Source organism: Equus asinus, chromosome 20 (assembly GCF_041296235.1).
Source record: "Equus asinus isolate D_3611 breed Donkey chromosome 20, EquAss-T2T_v2, whole genome shotgun sequence".
NCBI classification, from domain to species: Eukaryota; Metazoa; Chordata; class Mammalia; order Perissodactyla; family Equidae; genus Equus; species Equus asinus.
Genome location: NC_091809.1, coordinates 20,620,738 through 20,640,829, shown reverse-complemented (window position 1 = coordinate 20,640,829; position 20,092 = coordinate 20,620,738). Strand labels below are relative to the sequence as shown.

Sequence of the window (20,092 nt, the reverse complement as noted above, 5' to 3'; positions counted from 1 at the left end):
ACTGAGTCTCATTCATTTCTGATTCCCCAGAACCTACACTGTGCCAATCACAGTAAAATATATACAAAATAAATAAAATATATATAAATATGAATAAAAACTATAAATAAAATGAAATAAAATATATATAAATCTCTGTTAAATATTGATTACCTTTTGTTAGTTCACAGGAACACAGCATAGTCAATATGGCTTCCACACACTGGGGGCTTTCCTGTCTGGGCTTTCATCCCTTCCAGAGTTGTCCTGTATGACTAAAGAAATGAATAAGATTGTTCGTTTCCCTCCAAATACTCAGAATGACAAATTAATCCAACCTGAGAAGGAGGTCATGAGACCCTTCAATTTGTAGCCACGTCTAACAATAGTTGTGGTAACTTGGGGACCTACTACCTATGATTGGCATCTGAAGTGGAGTGTGGGAGCAGTCTTGTAGAATCCAAAACTCCAGGCAAGCAGTGTAAATTGAATTAAATTTTAGGACACTCAGCTGGTGTCATGGAGAATTGCCACGTGTAGTGAAAACTCCCACAGTTGGTGACCAGAAATGTCAGAAATGAAGCCTTCTGGGTATAAGTAAAGGAGACACAACAGGAGGTGAAAAACTGGGTAGGTTTTTCCTATACAGTGCCAAAGACTTAATTTAATTTTACTTTAGCTAGAGTATCCATGACCACCATGAGATTTCTGAGGGCAATGGGTACTGTTGCAACGAGGAATTCAGGCAAGACAGTAGTTCCAATGGTGAAGGTGAGGCACACTGTTTGTCCTCTCTTTTTGTGTTCAAGAACCTCCCTAAGGTTACAGAGGATACCTTGTTTAAATTTAGTGGGATCTCCAGCTGTTATCATAATTTGAGCCCCAGTATTGATTCAGGACGTGAGATTTGCCAATCGGTGCATTTCAGCAGACACTAAAGTTAATTCAGAACCTATTTTGAAGAGATCCAAAAACTAATTGGCATCCTTTCATTTTTTGTTCTGTAAATTCTTTTAGTGAATTTTGGACTTCCAAGTGGATCAAGTTATGTATCTCTATTTCAGTTTTTTGTTTCCTCCCTCATATCTAGGTTCTTTCCTTCTATTCTTTTCCTCTTTTTATTTATTTATTTTTTATCACTAGATATACTTCAAGGGAGGTCTTCTCTATGCTGCTCATATTTATAAATTTCTTTTTTCCAGAGAGCTTCAAATCAGTATCTTCATGGATAGGGACCTCCTCCATGATAACGGTTGTTTAATAGGGTTTATATGCACTGTTCTTGAAAGAGGTTTGAATTAATCCCTTCACTGTAGTACAGAGATGCCATTAGAGTTTCTCTCTATAACCCTGAGGATCTGGATCTTTGTTGTGACAAAGACATGGGGCAACAGCAGCAGCAGAGTCTGTTTTTAAGAGTGCAGACCTCGGCATGACACAAAATAGCTCCTTTTCTTCTTCTCTGTTCCTCTCCTCCCTTGCACTCCCCCTCTCCCCTTATCTTCCTCCTCCTCCTCCTCCTTATTCTTCTCTTTCTCTCTCTCACTCTCTCTCGCTTTCTCTCTCCCCTAGTGACCACTTTTTCATGAACAACCACCCCATGGACCTATATCTTGCTCAGGGTATACTCTCTCCCCTGAGCTCTCTCAAGGACCAATGCCTGGTTGAAACACACAACCAATCAGGTTAAGAAAGAGTCTTTCCCCTGACACTAGTGTCAGCCACAGCTTCATTCTCAGACATACAGATAGGCCTAGGCTGACACAAGACCCAGGGCCACCTTAAGAAAGGACCATGCTATTGTCTCTACTAGCCAAGTAATTATTGCAATATCTAAATTAGGTAAGTTATATCTATAAGAGAGGATTGGAAAGACTCAACAAATGCATCACAATGCAGCACGGTCTACAGTACAATCTTCTTGCAGGCAGTAGCTCAAAGGGCATGCTTACCACCAGGCAACAGAGCCAGGAAGCAAGCCAGAGCAAGAGAAGAAAGACCTCTGAGGGAAGTGGTCATTGTCTCAGTGCCACACTCACTGCATCAAGTGGAGTAGACACTCAGCAGAAATAGGATGGACTCCCACTCAAAATTTATGTTGGATGTTGAGGCTGATAATGCCATACAAGCAAGAGGGTTTACAAAGTGTTATTCCACATATAAAGATCTCTCTATCTAAGGAGAGCATGATGTGACTTCTAAGCTATCATGAAATGATTCGAGTTCAAGAAAAGTGGCTGGCTTGGGTTTTTTATTGTGGTTATGGTGTGGGTTCACAGTGAGTGTTCCTGCAAATGTGCATGGGCTTGCAAGGTTTGAATCTCTTCCTGTTGCCAAAGGAGGGAAGACCTAAGCTTTCTTTTTTTTTTTTTTTACTGAGATATAATTGACATATAATATTATATTAGTTTCAGGTTTACAACATAATCATTCAGTATTTTTATGTATTGTGAAATGATCACCACAATAAGTCTAGTTAACATCTGTTGCCATACATAGTTCCAGTTTTTTTCCTGTGATAACTTTTAAGATCTACTCTCTTAGCAACTTTCTTTTTTTTGGTGATGAAGATTGGCCCTGAGATAATATCTGTTACCAGTATTCCGTTTTTTTTCTCCCCAAAGCCCCGGTACATAGTTGTACATCCTAGTTGTAAGTCATTCTAGTTCTTCTATGTGAGATGCCACCACAGCTTGGCTTGATGAGCAGTGTGTAGGTCTGTGCCCAGGATCTGAGCCGAGAAACCCTGGGCTGCCAAAGCAAAGCAGGCAAACTTAACCAGTCAACCACGGGGCCAGCCCCCTTGGCAACTTTCAAATATGAAATAGAGTATTATTAACTATCATCACTATGCTGTACATTACATCCCCATGACATTCATTTGATAATTGGAGGACCCAGGCTTTTTTTTTTTTTATCAGCTAGCCCAGATGTTGGGCGAAAGAAGAGAGAGAGTTTTGGTTTAAAAAATCTTAGCAGCCAAACGTCATACACAAAAAATGGAGTCAGACACTTTATAACGTAGTTCTTATAGATTATTCATAGATAGTCCAAGTCAAGGGAATTAATTGTCCTGGATTTGGATAAAATGAAGTACATTTGAGTGCTTACTAGTGTCTTTTAATTAAAACATTTTTTTTCTTTAACAGAGAGTATATTTCCTATTCCTTTTGTTTCCTTCAAAGGAGGCAACTGATATGTTAGTGTGTTTATGGAATTTTTAAAACTCTAAATATCCTTGCTAATTTGTTTGGTCCAATCATTCCAAAATGGATGAATATAGAAACAGGTGAATGGAGCAAAAGCCAAAGAGAAAAGAGTTCTGAGAAGAATGTGTTTGCCACAACTGAGAAATATTGCTGAAGGGATATGATCCTCAAGCATGAGTACTTTATTTATGAACTGCTTGAATCCAAAATATAGACACACTAATGGGTACCTGTATACTGGTGTACTTTACATCTCTCATTTGTTTTCCAAAAAGTGTCTCTGCTCTGTGGAACCCCAGAGTCTAACAGGTGTCTTTGAATTCCTCCTCTTTGGACTCTCAGATGATCCAGAACTGCACCCTCTAATCTTTGGCTTGTTCCTGTCTATGTACCTAGTCACTATGCTGGGGAATTTGTTGATCATCCTGGCTGTTGGCTTTGACTCCAACCTCCACACCCCCATGTACTTCTTCCTCTCCGTCCCATCCATGGCTGACATCAGTTTTACTTCTACCACAGCCCCAAGGATGATTTTGGACATTCTAACTCATAGCAGAGTCATCTCCTATGTGGGCTGCCTGATTCAGTTGTCTTTTAAAAATCTTTTTGGATGCTTGGAAAGTGTACTCCTAATTGTGATGGTCTATCATCAGTTTGTAGCTATTTGTTATCCCCTGCCCTACCTGGTCATCATGAACACGCACCTCTGTAGTTTGCTGGTTCTGGCGTCTTTTTTTTTTTTTTTTTGAGGAAGATTAGCTCTGAGCTAACATCTGCTGACAATCCTCCTCTCTCTCTCTCTTGTTTTTGCTGAGGAAGATTGGCCCTGAGCTAAAATCCATGCTCATCTTCCTCCACTTTATATGCAGTATGCCTACCACAGCATGGCTTGACAAGCGGTCCGTAGGTCTGCACCTGGCATCCGAAGTGGCGAATCCTGGGCCACTGAAGCCTAACGTGCAAACTTAACTGCTGTGCCACTGGGTCAGCCCTCTGGTGCCTTTTTTGATCAGCCTTTTAGACTCCCACCTGCACTGCTTAATGATGTCACAACTTACCTTTTGAACAAAGGTGGAAATCACTCATTTCTTCTGTGACCCTCAACTCCTCAAGCTTGCCTGTAATGATACCTAAAATACTAATATATTTGTTGGTGCCATCTTTGGTGGTGTTTCAGTCTCAGGGATTCTTTTCTCTTTCACATGAATTGTTTCTTCAATTTTGAGAGTTCCATCAACAAGTGGAAGGTACAAAGCCTTCCCCACCTGTGGCTCTCACCTGTCAGTTGTTTGCTTATTTTATGGAACAGGCCTTGGGTTGTACCTCAGTTAGACTGTCTCACGTTCTCCCAAGGATACAGTGGCCTCAGTGATGTACAACATAGTCACCACTATGCCAAACCCCTTCATCTTCAGCCTGAGGTACAGGGACATCAAGAGAGCCTTGCGGAGGCTCTTCAACAAAACAGCCTAGTATCCATCCTTGGGCCATTTTTTATTGTTCTGTGCATTAGAAATGATTGCAAAACCAAACTACGGGAATTGGCAAATGCCTCTTTGGTCACATAATTTTTGTAGCTCATGATTTTTATTCCTCTTGATTTATCATATCTGAAAATTGCTTATTTTGGCACATACATGATCAGATTGAGGCAATATTTTGAGATCCTGTGTATGTCAAAATCACTGCATAATTGAATCCTATTACATCTATGGAACTTTCCACATTTGTCACCTGTGACCCAGACATCCTGTAGAAATTCAGAACTCTATTCTTTAATATATATATATTCAATTAATCAACCATTTCATTTTCCATGTGTATTTTCCATAGAACTTTGGATTTGATCAAATCTATTGGTGAAGGTTGTGTGAGAGAATGTATGCCACTGGTCCTCAAGTTTGGCTTTATAGTTGAAGGATCTGATGAGCTTTAAAAATTCTCATGCCTAAAACCCAGCACCATAGATTAAGCTTTAATTGGATTGGAGAGTGAAAAGAGAATGAACAGTTTTAACAACTCCCCAGGTGACTCTAATGTGCAGCTAAGGTGGAGAACTATTGAATTTTGTCAGATCTTTCATTGAAAGATGACGTGTCTGTCTTGGGTCCTTTACTGTACATGATCATGTCCTGAAAATCTTAAAGTGATCACTGCTTGTAAAGAAGATACAAGAAAACTTGCCATAGTAACAGGCAATGTGAATTTTCTCAAATTCCTGGTAACATCTTTTCACATATCTCCTCCCTCCACATTCTTCATATATGCTCTTTATTAAGCCTTTGTTTTTCTGCTTCAAAGTTCCCCTTCTATAATGTAGTTGGTGATACTGGAGTAGTAGGAGAATCTTTAAAATACTGCTCTGATTTTCCATCTGGTCTTTTTTTCTAGGTTCTTCCAGTAGTAATCAGTAAAGGACAACATATCCTTATAAGCCTAACCTTTTCCCGTATCCCTCAGCCGATGGCATGGTCACTTCCTGGAGTTACATTTTTATGTTACTACCTTTTTCTTTTATGCCTTGCATCTTTCAATAACTATTTAATCAATTACTTTTATTAAGTTATCTTCATTAAAATAACTAGTGTGGTTTCTATTTTCCTGATTGAACACTGATGGATAAATTGTTGATGAGGAGAAAGGTATGCTGTGAGATTTTGAAATTGGAGTATTATATAATGAGCTCAGGAAACAAAGGTGATTGTAAAGATATGTCTTGGTCAAGGGTATACAATTGAGATTTTAAATAGTGATATGATATTTCCAGTCCCTCTGTGGTTCTCTTTGTGCCTGTAGATCATTGTCACCCAAGTCATTCTGAATAAATTTAACTTTTTCTAATTTTATTATTCAAGGATAAAAAAGGGCCATCTCCTCAGCTAAAGGGAGAACCTCCCTTTTATAAGTAACAGCCCCTTTAAAGTTCCACTTTGTAAGCACACTTTACTGTCTTCTGTCGCTATCAATCTGTCTTTGGGCATTTCTGTCTTCTGCAACATACCCAGGAACCTGTGTAGATATCAATCTACATATCAGTATTTCCTTTAGAGATGCTACACATTGTTTCTGAGATAGCAATCTGGACTCTGGGAAAGGCTATCCAATAAATAGTTTAAATCACTCTTTCTTTTACCGCTAAGCTAAATCACCTACCAACTTCACTGACAATGAATTTTGAAGCTGAAAGTGTGCTTTAACCTGGATGCTGGAGCTAAGACCTTACTATTTTTGCAAATAAGATGGTGAGCAATTTAAGGGCTGGAACTTAATATCCTTTATCTTTATACTCCAAATCTAGCACAACGAGGGCAGAGACCAGGCACACATTTACTTTGTATAATGTGAATAAATTATTCCCTCTTTTAGCAGAAAAAGTGAAAATATTTTAAAATCCATATATCCAGCATTTCCCTTTCTCCCTGGACCACTGGGCCTTCTGTAGAGTGCTCTCTAAGCTCCTGAGAGAAGAAATGTATCATTTGTTTATCCATATTAGGATAAATATTCAGTAGGATATATTTTTGTCCATCTAATAATATGTACAAGATTGAAAGTCACAAAATAAAGGATAGGTTTACAAGTTCTACAATAATAAAGGGATAAAAAATGAGAACATAAATTTATCAATTGAACATCTAAAAAGAGGATACAATAAGTTGTTCATCTTTCAGTTTCTTTCAAGAATGCACATTGTAGAAGGAAGGAGGAATTAGGAAAAACACAAAACAAATCATTCACAGACATATCCTTGGTTTTCATACCATGTCTTTTAAACTCAGTTTGGCAGTGACCCTGATATCTGAAGTTTCTTACTCTCTTACCACTCACCTCTCTTCTAATTCTTCCTTACACACCTGCCATTTGGTTATTTCGTCTCCTCCAAATTTTCCTATGCTATTGATGCACACACACATAATTAGCATCTTTGCTTTTATGTCCAATTTAATTTGGTATATATTCTATAGACCATCTCCCACATATCCCACTTTATAAGACAAAAGCCCATGATATTAAAGACTTCAATACAAAGATTCTAAAGAACATATACTTAGAGACAGATGACCCCTCTCTGGTTGAGTAGAAATCAGATATTTGTTGAATTTGGGTACTGAATAGCTATGGCTTGCTCTGACATTGATGGAGATCAAGGACATCCATGGAAAAACTATCAGTGCAAGAGAAACCAGAGGGATTTCTGAGTATATGGCCAGGAGCAGCATGGTGGGATCTGCAGAAGTACCCCTAACAGAGCAAATTCTTCCATGTGCTCATTCTTCTCCAGGGAATTTTTCCTGAAAAGATGATGGTGTGATGGGTTGGAGATGATGCTAGAAACCAGAGGAGCATCTCCCTTGTCTTCTTCTTCTGAGTCAATTGAGTCAACTGAGTCCTGGTAAAGGGTGAGGCCTGTGTGTTAGGTAGCTTCAAAGATGCCCCCAATTCCCCCTACCATCTGTATTCACACCCTGCATATACCCATCTCCTTGAGTGTGAGATGGACGTAGTGATTTGCTTCCAATGAATAGAATGAGGAAATATATGGGATATCCCTTCCAATATTAATGTGTAGAAAGACTCTGCTTTCACCTTGCCTGATCTCTCACCATCAGGCTCTAATGGAAGCTAGCTTGCATGTTTTTAACTGCCTAATGGAGAGGCCTATCTGGCAAGAAACTAAGGGAATCCTCTGTCCCTCAAGGAATTGATGCCTATCAACAACCGTCTAAGTGGGCTTAGAATCAGATGTTCTTCCATTCAAGCCTTAAGATGACTTCAGCCCTGGCCTATATTTTAAATGTAGACATCTCTGAGACCACTTGAACTATTTAAGCAAACTATCAAGTTACCAGATAAATATGTCAAAATAAACAGTTGTTTAATGTAACAATACGTCTACTTGAAAGAAAAATGAGAACCTGAATTGTCATTGAAAATAACAAAAACCATAAATCTCCATCATATAAAACCCAAAACCACAAGCCAGCACAATAGAAAGAAAAATAGGAAGTTCTCCTTAGAGACAGAAATCTTAACTGTGAACATAGAAATGCTACCAGATTCTTGGTATAGAAGACCTAATTCTCTCTAAATTACGTGATTAATTCAGTGGATTTGCTTTGAATTTTATAAGATAAGCAACATAGAATTAAGAAGTGAGGAGTAGAGGTCAGTCCCCTCTTGAGAAGAGAAAGGGCCTAGATCCTTCCTAGTATGTTCACTTTCCTCCTTTTCTTCTTCCATTGAATTAGTAAGTCCTCAGAGATTGAGATAACATGGACCAATTTGGCTTATTATGTGCTGTGTGTAATGAGCTCTCAAGGCCATCCTACTATAAATAATCAGCCGTGCTTTCCACCCCATCAGTTAGCCACCTCTAGTCCAGTGGGTTCTACATGTGTGCCTACTCTTCTCAGAGTAGTTGTCTGTACCATGAGGCCCATTTCTGAGTCTACCTTCCTGCCAGTCCCGAGGACAGAGCCTCAGCTCTCATCCAACACAAAGCAGGAGAGGGGCAGCCAATTAGCATTCCTCTGTCCTGCCCTCGCAGAGATGCACTGCAGCCCATTGAGTGCCATGTTCAATGGTACACACTGAATGCGGGAAGGACTGGGAGAGCATGGTTTCCTCATTATCAAGACCAGCATGGGGGCCGACCCCGTGGCTGAGTGGTTAAGTTTGCACGCTCCGCTTTGGTGGCCCAGGGTTTTGCTGGTTCGGATCCTGGGCGCAGACATGGCACCGCTTGTCAGGCCACGCTGAAGTGGCGTCCCACATGCCACAACTAGAAGGACTCACAACTAAAATATACAACTATGTACTGGGGGGACTTGGGGAGAAAAAGTAGAAAAAAAAAGGTTAGCAACAGTTGTTAGCTCAGGTGCCAATCTTTAAAAAAAAAAAAAGACCAGCAGGACAGGTGGTACAACCAGAGGGGAGGACACCAAAATTCAAAGACTCAGCTCAGAGCCCTACAAAGTTTATATTGTTGGTTCTGATGGGGATCTTGGAACTGATTTAGATCTCTATTTTCCTCCCACACTGGTTCTATCTCTCATAGACATCTTCCCCACAAGAGCAGGAAATAGGTCCCTGTAAACAGTCCCCTAGGCACTCAAAAAGATCATGAAGGTGATGATAATAATGACGAACATGATGCAGTGATAACTGTATCGCAAACCTTTAACTAGGGATTCCATGTGCCAGGTGCTGAGCTATGTTTTTTATTTACCTTTGATTTGCATTACCACCCCAAAAGAGAGCAACATACATGATCATCTTTTTAGAGTTGAGGATAGGAGCACTACATTTTCACATAATTTTTACCAGGCCTTGGGATTGAAAGGGGCAAAATCATGTTTGAATCCAGACAGTGGACTCCATTGACAGAGCTTCTAGACAGTATTCCAGCCAATCCAACCTGTGTATCTCTTCCCTGTTACTCCAGACAGAAACCCCAGCTCACTGTGCTCTTCCATTTGGAGTTTCTGGTGACCACAGGAGGGGGAAGGGGGTTGGACTTGCTACATCAACTACAGGAAGCATGGCTGAGCTCAAGATGGGAACCAGTGAAAGAGTCAGCTCCTGGCAATTCAGGGCAGATCTCTCCCTTGTCCCTGCTCTTGGATTTTGCCTCACTGTTTGCTTCCTCCTCCATTATTATAATTTAACCCCTCTTGATCTCTAAGGAGACATGAAGAGGTTCCATTCTTAGTCAGGAAACAAGACACTGTTAAAAGATATACCTTGAGACATTTAGAAGAGACCTCTGAATCTTTGCTTAAACTCTGAAGTGTAGAGAAACCAAGTTCAGAGCATGGACCTCGGAAACCTACCACTTAATTTTAAATCCATCTGTTCTACTTATTTTCTGTGTGATTTTGGTTAAGTTCATAATAACTCTGAGCCTCTATGTTGTCATCTGAATTGATCTCCATTTGATACAAGCACGTCAAGTAAGAATTAAACCAAATGAGTACTGAACATGTGACTGAATATGTGATGGATGCATAACATAAGGACAAAGTAAATTTTAGGCCTTGTTATTATTATTATTATTATTATCAAGGCTAAGCACCATCTATCCAATTAACTTGTCCTGTGATCTGCAGGTTTGGTTTTCTCTGGATCCTGAGAGTACATTTTATTTTTGTCCTTATACAAGTAGATTTGAAAGCCTAAAGAGAAATAATTTAGTCTCATTCATTTCTGATTCCTTAGAGAATATCATTGCCTGATAGAGAGTAGCCTAAAAGAACAGCAGTGATATCTGTTATATATTGAATAGACACGTCCTTGGTTCTCGGGAACAGACCATTGTCAATATGGCTCCCCCACACTTGGAACTTTCCTGCCTGTTTTTACTTCCAGCGATGTCATGTAGGACTAGACAAAAGATAAAACAGTGCTTGTATCCATGTCACAAATTTACTAAGGGATCCATCGTTTTCCATTTAATAGAACTACAACACTCAATTATTAAAAAAATTGTGGAGATTTTCATAAAAATAAAAAAAAGAGAGAGACAAAGAGAAAGCAAGGTGAATATTATTGTGTGGACTGAGACGCATGTTAGGATTTCCATTCATTGCATGAATCAATTCCGTGGGACATGATAGGCTTCTATCTCTCTACCAAATAATTGAATAAAAGGTCGTTAAAACTTCCTTGGGATTGTGTTTCACTAATAAACCTACTATTCCAATAATGATTCTAATTCTGATTTAAAACCTTGAGTGGATATTTGTGAACAACAAATCTTTGTTAGGTGCCACACATGTCCTAGAAATAGATACTATTCTCCCCATTTCTAGGTAGGGGATACAAGCACAGAGAGGTTGAGAGATTGATACACATTCAACATTTATTGAGTGAAAGATGTGGGACTCAGACAAAGGTCTCCTAATTTCTGTCCCAGGTCTCTGTCTACTTTAACTTAACAGAATGATTGTTTTCTTTTGAAACCTGCTTTATACCCAGATGTGCAAACAGTAGAAAAACCATAGATTCTTTCTCCTGGAATTTGGTGAATTCATCCGTGACTTAGGGAAATGAGCCAAGTGGTTTACAGGGAACTTTAGGGAATGAATGTTGTAGATCACATGGTTCTCTACGAATAGCAATGAATTTTGCAGCCCATTTTGGAAATCTGAGATATGGGAATATTATCTCCTATATAAGATGGGAATTTTCACGTGGACCTATCATGGAAAGACCCTTGCAGGACAAACTTGGAGGATCTTTCTGATTCTATACCTTGACAATAAGAGCACGTAGTTGATTTTGTCTAAATTTTCTACTTGGAAAATAAATGTAGATAATTAATAGTAAAATTGCAAATGTATTAAATTTAACAACTCAAGCAATTATCTTTCATGCATATACCTTATGGAAATTTTCACTTCTGTGCTATGGAGATGAGCACAAGAATTTTATTAGGACTAGCACAATAAAAAATTGAAAGACAGAATGAAGTTCATCTCTCAGGTAATACTATGCATCATTTAAATTGTTTGAAATAGATGCATGTACATCACAGAGACTTAAAATACAAATATTTTGGTACCCAAGACCTTCTCAGGAAATAATATGTGTATTATGAAAGTATTTAGGTAAGTTTTCAAGAAAACTATTTACAAATACATAAATCAATACTGATGTCATGAAACATTGAAAGAAAAACACACCCGCCAAATTCATGACAGTGTTTGCCTTTGGGCAACTGTAGTGCAAGAGAATGAGATCATTCAAGGATAGCAAAAAACTGTCAACTTTTATTCGTTATGAATTCTGAAGCAAGTATGTTAAATACTTCTATGTTTAATATGAGTGGTAGGTAATACTGGTAATAATAATAATACTAGGTATCACTACTGGAACGTTTACTAAGTGCCTGGCAACGGTTCTCCACCCTGGTTATGTGTTAGTATGATCAAAGGATTTACATGTAGAGATTCTGATTTAATTGGTTCTAGTTTGTGAGTAGCACACCAGTAAATTTTTGAAGATCAACAGGTAGTTATGCCTAACTAGCACTGAGAACAACTATCAAAGCATTTTATCACTTTTATTTAATTTGATTTTTATAGCAAGGTAGGATCAATTATTACACCCATTTTACAGATGAGCAAACTACGGTTTGTGAATTGCTTGAATCCACTTGTCACCCCCTGCACTACGCAGTCATCATGAACCTCCACCTTTGTGGGTTGTTGGTCCTGGTGTCATTTTTCCTCAGCTGCACTACTGCACTTGTGGCTCTCACCTGTCAGTTGTTTGCTTATTTTAGGGAACAGGCCTTGGAGTGTACCTCAACTCCACCGTCTCATCTTCCTCAAGTAAGAGTGAAGTGGTCTCTGTGATGTATACTGTTGTCATCCTTATAATGAACCCCTTCATCTACAGTCTGAGAAACAGAGACATCAAGAGTGCCTTGTGGAGGATTGTCAACAGAATAGCCTAATATCAATGCTTGTGCTATACTTTTGGTTCACAGGACTGGAAAAGGCAGCAAAATCAAACATGCACAAGAAATTCTGAATCTCTAGTCAAATAGTATATATGTATCCATATGGCTCCTCTGCTTTCTTTTTACAACATTTTATCTCTTTGTGTAGCTTTAAAAGAGTTGGGAGATTATTTTGGACTCCCCACTTAAGTCATAGCCCCTCCAGGCTTATGCATGGTACCTCAGTATACTCTTGTCACTTTCCTTAAGCATTACCCAGGACTCTTGGTCACCAGCAGTCTTGTTTCTATCATTGCAAAATAACCATAGTGATGTCTTTTTTATTATTTATTGTTTCTATACTTGTCCCATGATTTTTTTCTATGTGTCAGGAGGATCTAAACCCTACCTTAAGGACCAAGACATCTACAATATTTTTGCTCCTTAATGATCTCAGTCAGATCCTTGAGCAAGTAGGGTGACTGTTTAGTTTCCTGTCTAAATCAGGGTACTATTTTTAAATTGAAATGGGACACTATTAATACTGAGTATAAATAAATAGTTATTAACTAGGATTTGCCTAGGAAAACTGGGATGAATGATTCCCAAGGAAAAAATGGGAGAGGACAACCAGACCAGAGGCATTTCCCAATTTTTTGGATAATTCTCCTTCCCATTTCATTGAACATCTCCCTAGGCATATTACATAACCAGACACAAAATGACAAATACTGTATGATTCCACTCATATGAGGTCCCTAGAGAAGTCACATTCATAGAGATGGAGAGTAGAATGGTGAGTGCCTAGGGCTGGGGGAGGAGGATGGGGAGTTAGTGTTTAACGAGGACAGTTTCACCTTTGCAAGATGCAAGGAGTTCTGAAGATGAGGGTGGTGATATTTGCACAACAGTGTGAATGCACTTAATGCCACAGAACTGTACACTTAGAAATGGTTAATATGGTAAATTTTATGATATTTTAGCACAATAAAAAAGTGATCTCCTGTCAAGAATGAGGGACGTATTGCTCCAGATGCTGACTGTGTTACTCAGCCCTCAGCAATCCACCCATATAGAGATCTGTCTCAGCTACAGAGAGCCACCTTAACAAAGGCCATGCCTTCTTGCTGGGGCAGCCCACATCTGATGACTGTTTGACGTGGTGGTGTAAACATCACCCATTTGCCCTAATTCCAACCAACTCCAAGGGATTATCCCAACTCCACAGCTCCCTTGTGGTTTACAGAGGCCTTTAATGGGATCAACTTGGCTTGACTTTTTGCATGCCCTTCCTTGCTACAAAGGGTTTTGCAAACAGCAAAGTCTGTGGGAATAGTTCCTGCAAGAGTGCCCTCACTACAGACACTAGCCACTAGCTCAGGGGTCCCCAGGGCCATCCTTGCTTCAGACCAGTTGGCTACAAATTTGGGGACTCTTTCACATTAAATAATTCACTAGAATGATTCAAACTGAGGGGACTCCCTCAGGTTCAATGATGCACTAGAATGGCTCATAGAACTCAGGAAAGCTTTGTACTTCTGATAATAGTTTTATTATAGCAAAAGGATACAAATTAGAACCAGCCAAAGGACGATACTCATAGAGCTATTTGTATGGATGGGTTCCATATGTAAAGCTTCTTGTCTTCTCCTCATGGAGTCCAGATCTCAGACCCATGACATCATCCTGGCTACAGTGTGTGACAATACTCAAAGAGTATTTCCAACTGGGTAGCTCACCTGAGCTTCAATGTCCAGAATTTTTATTAAGGCTTCATTACACACACATGATTAGTTGAATTATTGCCCATATGGTTGAACCCAGTTTCCAGGCTCCCTGCCAGAAGGCTTGGCTCATATTGCTTTCCCCAAAGCACCAACCACATTTAATCACATGATTGGTCTTTTGGCATGGCCAGCCCCTATACTGAGTCATCTCATTAGCATAAAGTATCAGATATAGTCCCTGGGAGGGGGAGCCCACCCTAAATAACCAACCACTCTTATCACTAGGGAAATTTCAGAAGTTTGAATATTACCTCCCAGGACAAAGGCAACATCTCTCTTTAGGCCAGGCTGAATTCTTTACTATGTATCTACCTTTTCACACGTGTTGATTCCAGGTGCATTTCCTGGTAAACCTCCTGCACACTAATCACTGTCTCAGACTCTACTTCCTAAGGGACTAGAGAAGTTTTTAAAGACAATTCAAGGTAGTTCTTTAAATAATCAGCAATTTTCTGTGAATTACAAACTAAATGCTGGGCTCCATGATGGAAAAATTTAAAGAGAGGAGATGAAGAATATAAATTTGGGGACATCAGACAGATCCCCATAGAAAATCTTAATGAATCTGATAATCCAAACTCAGAGATGTTTCATAGAAAGGGAGTGCAGAGTTCAAAATAATTAGGTAACATACATATCTGCATGTGCAATATAGTTCAAAAAAGTTTATTTAAAAATATTAAATCCTAGGGTGAAAATAAAATATGATTTAAGAATTGTGATTTATTTGGCTTCTGTCATGCTCCTGCAGTTTCTCCTTCTCAAATTTCTAGAGCCAATTGTCTAATCATAAGCACCTATAGGGCTGGCCTGGTGGTGCAGCGGTTAAGTTTGCACGTTCTGCTTCTTGTCGGCCCAGGGTTCCCTGGTTCAGGTCCTGGGTGCAGACATGGCATCACTTGGCACGCCATGCTGTGGTAGGTGTCCCACATATAAAGTAGAGGAAGATGGGCACAGATGTTTCAGATGAGAGACCTACTCCCTTCCAGGTCACTCAGGCCCCCAAAATTTTGTCATTTTAGACCCTCATTTCCTTTTTCCAAAGCAATTAAGTGATCTGAGCAGCACTGTCTCAGTTATATTATTTGCTTTTCCCATTCTTCAAAAAGAGTTCATAAAAACGTTTTGCTCTTGCAAAAGTGTTCCACTTGGCTTCTCAATATTCACTTTCTAGCTATTTACATGGCAGCCAGATTGTTTTTTAGATGTACTCAAAACTTGTGGGGCCAGCCTTGTGGCCAAGTGGTTAAGTTCATGTGCTCTGCTTCGGTGGCCCAGGGTTTTGATGGTCCGGATCCTGGGCGCGGACCTAGAACCACTCATCAAGCCATGCTGAGGTGGCATCCCACATGCCACAACTAGAAGGACACACAACTAAAATAATATGTATATGACTATGTACTGGGGGGCTTTGGGGAGAAGAAAGAAAAATAAAATCTTTTTAAAAAACACAAACTTGTGATTTCTCTGTGTAAAATCTCCTGATCATTTTCTGTTACTCCTAGAATAACATTTGAACTCCTTGCCAGGGTCTGTAAGATCTTCATTATTTAGTCTCTCCTATCTCTTTCTAACTCCTTCTCTGGTCCCTGGACCAGCACTGTCAACATCACCTGAGAACTTATAAATGCTAATTTTAAAGTCCCACTCTTGACCTATTGAATCAGAAACTCTGTGGCTTGAACCTAGCTATCTCTATTTCAACAAGCCCACCAAGTGATTCCATTGAACACTCAGTTTGAGAACCACTTGTCTAGACATACTGGCTTTTTTGTAGTTCTTCAAACAGACCATGCTCTTTTCAGCTGCTAAACCATTACACTTATTTCTCTCTGCCTAGAAACTTCTTCCCCTTTCCTACTCAACTTTTCACTTAAATATCAGCACTTAATAATGCCTTCCCTGACCACACATCTAAATTTCCCTAATGTGCCCTCCATCAATTTAGTCTCTGTTCCTTTTTGACTATCATTACCTTCTGACTGAACTGACACATTTTGAGTATTATGAGGGCTAATCTTTATACCAGGCTGCCTCTGCTATTCTATTCCAAATTAAACTCATGCACCAAGAAAGTGAGTTTTGCTCCTCTTCTAGTCTGAAGTCCTTTGTGAGTTGTGATATTATCATCTTAAACAGGGGAGTCATTGGGCAATTTCATTGCTGAAACAATGCTGTGGTAGAAATTTGCTATGAAGTCTAGAAAGTCATTGACTTACCAAAGGAAAATTGCATCATAGTCCAACAGGTAAGTAAGAATCTATTCAGGACTATTGCAATAGAAATCAAGAGTACTAAAATAAGGGAGAGAGATTGAACTCATCTCCACTGAGACAAAAGATGGAAAAATTTTAAAAGCTGAGGTGAGCTGATGGAAAAGTACTGGAAGATGTTAGTGAGGAGGTTGGTTGACGTGATTAGGACATCTGTGTTTGCTATTCAGTACTTGCTAACTTCAGGCTCCTACCCTCCCACAGAAGCTGGGAGATAGGGACCCTCCCTTTCTTGATGATTACATTTCAAACAGGTAGCTCCTCTGATCCTTAAGATAGATGTTCTTGGGTAAAACTGACAAGAAGCTGGGAGAAGATTTATCTACTTTTCAAAGGAGTAGAAAAGGAATTTGCAATGAGAAGTTTTCTCAAGTAAATGCTCTAAGAAAAGAAAGGTCAGGGATCTATAGTAAGAAAAAAATCTGTTTAAAGTTTATCAAGCTGAAGGGAATAAGTCAGTTTTAATCAATGTATATCCAAAATTTCCACTGTTGTTTCACTTCTAAATTCTTGAGTTTTTGGATATAGCCTGGCTAGTTAGCCCCCAAACTTAAGTAGAAGTTTTAAATTATGTTTACAAGTATCTTGAGTTCTAAACTCAAATGGTCTCATTAACCTTAAGAGGCGAGGTGGACGATTGAGCAAAATTCCAGAATGGCAATTGGGGTCCATGACTCCCAGGGATCTGTGGTGGTGACGACAGATCATAGGTGAGCAGACATCTGGAGTATTTTTTGACTTAGATGACTGAAAATATCGAGTAAGTCAGCAAATGTCAGATGTCAGCTACCACAATTGAAAATCACGATTCTTTTCCCTGTCTCCAGAGCCAAGCTTATTTTCAGACACAAAGCCTAGAGATTAAAGGGGAGGTGGGTCCCCCTTTTAGAAGCCCATTATATTGTCCTTTGAAATGGTGATCTCCCTCAGGGACACCTCTTGGTGGCAAGAGATTTCATCAGACTCCTTCCATCCTGGAGTGGGCAGCAATTAATCTTTACCAAGATGAATATTCCTGCATTTGTATTTGCCTTTTCTACCTGCAGTTCCTTGGCAAACACCACCCTCCAAAGACTTAACACATTATCTAGTTTCTTTATGTTTAAGAAGATATGAAAATAAACACCTATCAAGAGATATGCTGATCCTCACACATTCTGCGTCACCTGAAGCTGCTCAGCATCGCATACCTAAGGGGCAGCAAATCTGTGATTCGATTCTTACTCTCCTGACTTGTAATCCAGTGCTCTGTCTTGACAACATACTTGAAGATAGGTCCCCTTTCAGCTAGATTTTTTTCACTGTCTGGACTCCTGTGTTTGGGCCTTGGTGAATTCACCTGCAAATTGAAGTGACTAGACAGAAAAAATCTTAGAGCCTGATTAGTTCTAATACTCTAGACCCTGCGGTTTTTCTGTCTCTGGTGATACATTTTCATAACTTCTTTTGGAAATACACTAAACAAACCTATGGAGAAAAGTTCAGCCTCATTACCAACCAAATAAATAATTTATCCATCAGAGTATTTTCTGTTCGGACATATAATGTGATTTGATGAACTCTGAGATCCTGGATTTAAGCTCTATGAGAGCAATGATTTGTGTCTATTTTTCTTTCTTCCTTCACTACTGTATACTAGAACAGCTACAACAGCCTGGCACACCAAAAGTGCTCAGTGAATACTGTCAAATGAATGAATTTGCTAAGAACTAGCAATGGTGGTAACTAGAATGCACTATTTCATAATTCTTAATCAACTGTCCCAAGCTGGTACTTGAAGTGGCTGGAATCAACCTGCAGGACTGGAAATCCAAGGTAAGGTACAATAATGGATAAGAAAAAGGAGGGATGAAGAGAGCAGAAGTGAGAAAAACAGGGGAGTCACAATAAGAGGTTAAGACAAAGTACTCTCAAGGCAATTCTGACCAAAATCACATATGGATGCAGGTGAGGAACAAAATTCCATGTTATTAAGAGGCAGGATGTCTTCAACCAATTGCTGCTGCCATTGTCAGCTCAAAACCCAGGATGAATCTTCTCATCACTGAACATAGAGTGTTCTCCTGAGAACATTTTGTAGAGCCCTCTTGATGTCCCTGTTCCACAGGCTGTAGATGAAGGGGTTCAGCATTGGGGTGACCACAGTGTACATCAAAGAGGCAATCATGCCCCTCCAGGAAGATGCATCAGGACTGAGATACACACCCAGGCCTGTCCCATAGAATAAAGAAACCACAGACAGATGAGATGCACAGGTGGAAAATGCTTTATATTTCCGAACAGCTGATGGCATTGTCAGGATTGAGGAGACAATTCGGGTATAGGAGAAAAGGATCCCTGAGAAGGGAAAAATGCCAAGAAGACCAGTCATCACATATTGCAGGATATGATTGACGAGTGTGTCCGAACAGGCAAGCATGAGGGCCTGAGCAAGTTCACGGTAAAAGTGTGGAATTACCCAAATGGTACAGAGGGACAGCCGCAATATCAATAGACTGGATCAGGGAGTATGATAAGCTGATGAACCAGGACACAAGAACAAGCAGGCCACAGAGGCAGGGGTTCATGATGACTGGGTAGTGCAATGGGTGACAGATGGCCACAAACCGGTCATAAGCCATCACAGTTAGGAGAAAAGTGTCCATACATCCAAAAACCGTGAAAAAATACATTTGGGTGATGCAGCCTGCATAAGTGATGGATTTACTCCATGTCTGGATGTTCAGCAGCATCTTTGGGACGGTGGTGGAGGTGAAACAGATGTCAGCAAAGGACAAGTTGGAGAGGAAGAAGTACATGGGGGTGTGGAGGTGGGGATCACAGCTGATGGCCAGGATGATGAGCAGGTTCCCAAGCAAGGTGGTCACAAACATGAACAGGAACAGCCCAAATAGGATGGGTTGATGCTCTGGGTCTTGTGAAAATCCCAGGAGTAAAAATTCTGAAACTCTTGTTTGATTTCCTGGTTCCATGTTGTTGACACATCAGCTAGATGGTTGAGAAAGGAAAATAATGAGTAATGGACACTGGACAGACTCTAAGTATCTCCACATTTTAAATTTCTTGAAGTGTTCGGCATAAATGCTTTAATATGAAAAAATTTCGAATCCTACCTTCTGTTTTTTGCTACATGCCACATTTCATAATGTTAATCAACCCCTGTCCATTGGCCTCTGGGACACTTATCTATCTTCTTTTCTTATCTTGGCTTAGAATCATCAAATCTACAAAGTTAAGAGCAACTTTGGACCTAAGAGACAAAATGGCCCATACTCACTCTAACACAAACGTGGAACATGAGGTCAAGTGAAGCTCAGTAACTTGATCTGGGTTATCTGTTTAGTCAGGTACTCAGAAAAGCGTCAGACAATTGTGTCTCAGAGGTGAGAAAATTTGAGA

General features: G+C 39.7%; 2 pseudogenes; one reads left to right on the top strand and one right to left on the bottom strand.

Moving 5' to 3' along the window:
- Positions 1 to 669: 669 nt before the first annotated feature.
- Positions 670 to 12,648, top strand: LOC106827787 (olfactory receptor 7E24-like; annotated as a pseudogene).
- A 6,086-nt stretch (positions 12,649 to 18,734) lies between these two features.
- On the bottom strand, positions 18,735 to 19,665 carry LOC106827786 (olfactory receptor 7D4-like; annotated as a pseudogene).
- Positions 19,666 to 20,092: the final 427 nt, after the last annotated feature.